Source organism: Nicotiana tabacum, chromosome 5, assembly GCF_000715075.1.
Source record: "Nicotiana tabacum cultivar K326 chromosome 5, ASM71507v2, whole genome shotgun sequence".
Classification (NCBI taxonomy): Eukaryota; Viridiplantae; Streptophyta; class Magnoliopsida; order Solanales; family Solanaceae; genus Nicotiana; species Nicotiana tabacum.
This window is the reverse complement of record NC_134084.1, coordinates 61,433,088-61,437,668: the sequence shown is the minus strand read 5'-3', so window position 1 is coordinate 61,437,668 and position 4,581 is coordinate 61,433,088.

The following is a 4,581-nucleotide window of genomic DNA, read 5'->3' as shown; positions in this document are numbered from 1 at the left end:
TATATTGCTATAATGTAATGCCTTTCGGGCTACAAAATGCATGGGCAACATGCCAGCGCCTAGCTAATAAAATGCTCGAGCATCAAGTAGGTAAATCAATGAAGGTATATATTGATGATATGTTAGTCAAGTCCCTGCGCACAAAGGACAATTTGATCAATTTGCAGGAAACCTTTTACATCCTCAAAAGCTATAACATGAAGCTCTACCCCGAGAAGTGTGCCTTAAGAGTGGGTTCGGGCGAATTACTGAGCTACATGGTTTCAAACAGGTGGATTGAGATCAATTCCGATAAGATAAAGCCCATCAAAGAAATCATAGTGGTGAACAATGTAAAAGCGGTCCAACGGCTAACAAGGCGGATAGTGGCCCTAGGCAAATTCATATCAAGGTCAACAAACAAAAGTCACTATTTCTTCTCTCTACTTAAAAGAAAGAGCAACTTCAAATGGACTCCAGAATGCCAACACGCCCTAGAAGAGCTGAAACGATACCTGACTAGCCCACCTTTGTTGCACACGCCCAAGGAGGATGAAACGATATACCTATACCTGGCCGTGTTTGAAATAGCAGTAAGTGGCGTACTTGTTTGAGAGGAGCAATGTACACAATTTCTTATTTATTACGTAAGCCGAACCTTGGCGGACGCCAAAACCCGGTATCCCTATCTAGAAAAATTAGCTCTCGCACTGATAAGCACCTCGCATAAGCTGAAGCCTTCTTTTTTCAGTGTCACCATATTTGCGTTCTATCAACGTACCCCTTCTGAAGCATACTACATAAGCCCGAGTATCAGGTCGATTGGCCAAATAGGCCATTGAAATCGGAGGGTACGATATCGAGTATCAACCTCGAACGGCCATAAAGTCCCAAAACCTGGCAGACTTCGTGGCCGATTTCTCGCCATCCCTCGTACTCAAGGTAGAGAAGGAACTTTTATTGAAATCAGACACGTCCTCTAGAGTATGGACCCTGTTCATAGATGGTTGCACAAACATCAGAGGATCCAAGCTCGGTATAGTTCTAAAGCCACCCATTGGCGAAATAATCAAACAATCTATAAAAACCGCAAAATTGACTAACAATGAAGCTGAGTACAATGCTATGATTGCAGGTTTAGAATTGGCCAAAAGATTAGGGGTCGATACTGTCAAGGCAAAATGTGATTTGCTCCTCATAGTAATCTAACAGAACGGGAGCTATAAAGCTCGAGAGGACAGGACGCAGAGGTACTTGGACAAAATCCAAATCGCGTTACATCGCTTCAAAGAATGGACCTTAGTCCATGTACCCCGAGAGCAGAATAGTTAGGCCAATGCCCTCACGAATCTAGGATATTCTGCTGAAGAAGAAGACCTATTCCCTGGAGCTGTTGTCCAATTGTTTGAATTTGTGGTCGAGAAAGGTCAGGCGGAGATTAACTCCACCAGTATAACATAAGATTGAAGAAATAAATATATTGTTTATCCAAAAGACGGGAAGATGCCCGCATATCGAAAAGAATCGAGGGCCCTGCGAACCAAAGCAACCCGATTCTCGCTCGACGAAAATGGGACTCTGTATAGAAGAACTTTCGATGGCCCACTGGCAGTATGATTGGGACCAGGCGACATAGATTATGTACTCCGAGAGATCCAAGAGGGCACCTGTGGAAATTATTCTGGCACCGATTCCATGGTCTGAAAGGTGATCAGAGCCGGCTACTATTGGTACAGCATGGAAAAAGACACCAGAGAATTCGTCCAAAAATGCGACAAGTTCAAGAGATTTTCTCCCATGATCCATCAACCCGGCGAGAAACTGCATTCTGTTTTATCACCATGGCCATTCATGAAATGGGGAATGGACATCGTCGGCCCTTTGCCAACGGCACCAGGTAAGGCTAGATTCATTCTATTTATGACTGACTACCTTTCTAAATAGGTGGAAGAACATGCCTTCGAGAAAATAAGAGGGAAGGAAGTCATCAAATTCATATGGGATCACATCATATGCCGGTTTGGAATCCTATCCGAAATAACATGCGATAACGGGAGGCAGTTTATTGGGAGCAAGGTAACACATTCCTTGCAGATAACAAAATTAAGAGAATCCTATCAACACTTTACCATCCATGTGCAAATGGCCAGCCCGAATCCACGAATAAAACCATCATTCCAAACATAAAAAAGAGACTAGAGAGCGCCAAGGGAAAATTGAGAGAAACGCTGCCCGAGGTGCTATGGGCATATCGAACAACTTCAAAATCAAGCATTGGGGAAACACCCTTCTCTCTAGTGTACGACGCTAAGGCATTGATACCTATGGAAGTCAGGGAACCGAGCGCCAGATTTTAGTAGAATAATGAGGGCTCGAACAATTAGGCCATGACAACAGCCCTCGAGCTACTCAATGAAAGGCGAGAAGCCTCGCTGATTCGGATGGCTACCCAGAAGCAAAAAATCGAAAGATACTATAACAGAAGAACAAATCTCCGATATTTTGGGATCGGGGACTTAATCCTAAGGAAGGTTACTCTCAACACCCGAAACCCTAATAAAGGAAAGCTGGGCCAAAATTGGGAAGGATCGTACCGTGTCCCCGGGTTAGTTGGCAAGGGATCCTATAAGCTTGGCACCATTGAAGGCGAACAACTTTCGAGCAACTAAAATGTATCGATGCTTAAACGGTATTACTGCTAAGGCACCAGATAGGAAAATCCCGCAACAATCCTCGAGCAAATGTTGAACTCTTTTCCTTCAACCGAGTTTTTTTATCCCGAAATGGGTTTTTACCTGCCGGGTTTTCTTCACAATCAACCCTTTATCAGGATACGACAAACGGGGTTCCAATATAAAATGATTTATCGGGCCAAACAGTCAAATGAACCGTGTCCGTATAAGTCGGTCTTACGACAACACAACGACATGTATTTACACCATGCAATCAAAGAATATCTTTCGCCAAAAGCATCTCGTACTCCAAAGAAAATTCAGCATGCTCACGGCAAGGATCCCTCCATCGAGTACTTCCTGAAATACTCGGAGACCTAGCATCAACAATTTGGCACCCACATGACCTCAGGGTCAGAACTCCATGTTCATAAGGCCCCAACAAGGCAATTCCGAGCTCACGATTAACGGCCTTCGAGCCTAAGCAAACTCGATGACTCGGAACTATCGTCAATCGCCATTCACTAAAAAACCCAAGGCCGTAAGACCTCGAGCGGGCAAACTCTGTCTAGCTAGATCTATTTTACATAACAACAAAAGACTGTAAGACATCAACAGGCATCAAAAAAACTGTAAGACCTCAACAGGCATGAAAAAACTGTAAGACCTCATCAGGCATGAAATTTTTGTAAGACCTTACTATAGGCAGTTTAGGCTATGTGTCGCATTTGTAAGATTCCCTAAAGGGCATACCCTCTATGTAGACCCCTAAACTATCACACTCAGGATCAAAAATGGCTCCGACCAAACACATATGAGTCGGTCAAAACTACTGTACCAGCAAAATTAACGTGACTCGGGGATGCCCGACAGTGGCTAACAAAATCATAGGCCATTACTTTGAATCTACTTCGAAATGAACCGATTAATACAGGCGACCCTCGATAAGCAAATGAGCTTCGACCATGTTAGCTCCAAATCACAATGTCTTTGAGCTACTCAGCCTACGAGCTAAACCTTCTGAGGTGCCCAAACATCGCTACTTACGACTTGAAATCGAGGTTCTTCCCGAATTGACGACGGGCCAGGAAAAATCAATTCAAAAAGTCCTTAACGAGAGGAAAACAAAGCCTACACATGCCTAAGGACAAAAGAATAAGAGCCATTGTCTCCATCCAAACGAACCACAGGGCCATACACTAAACGGTCGCAACGACCAATAGCATAAGAGCCACTATCGCCAGCTTAAAAATGTTAAAGCTTGAGGGTCAAAGTGAGCTCGAGTCGTAACCCGATTTAGAGACCGGATTCGAAACAGTTAACTATGCATGCCTAAGGGAAAGAGCGTAAGAGCCCTCGCTGCCAGCTTCACCAGCCTCAGGGACACATACATAAAATGTCGCTTCGACCCAGGGCATAAGAGCCACTGTCGCCAGCCCATGAAAATGTAAAACTTGAGGGTCAAGTAAGCTCATGTCGAAGCTCAACTCGGGGACTGCACCCAAAATAGTTGAGCAAAAGTATAAGAGCTCTAACGACAGTTTACATTAAAGGTTGCGTCGACCAGACGTATAAAAGCCACTGAGCATGCTAATGAGCCACAGGGCCATATCACAAATCTAAGGTTACTTGCCAATTCTTACTGAATTCTGGGCAAAAGAGGGGAATAGAGGAAACAAAGTCGCAGGATTCTCTTTATACATATACCAGTATGAAAATACTATATAAAAACAGGAAGATCAACAAGAAAATCGATAGGAAAATCAGTAAAGGTCCAAATCTATTGCCAAACCTGCATCGTCAATGGCTCCTCAAGGATTGCACCCCGGCAACTATGAGTCCCCCAACTACCCATTCTCAAGGACATCTTCTCTCCACGGGGTTCCACCCTCATTGTTGGCACCACTCGAGCTACCTTCTGATGCACCCC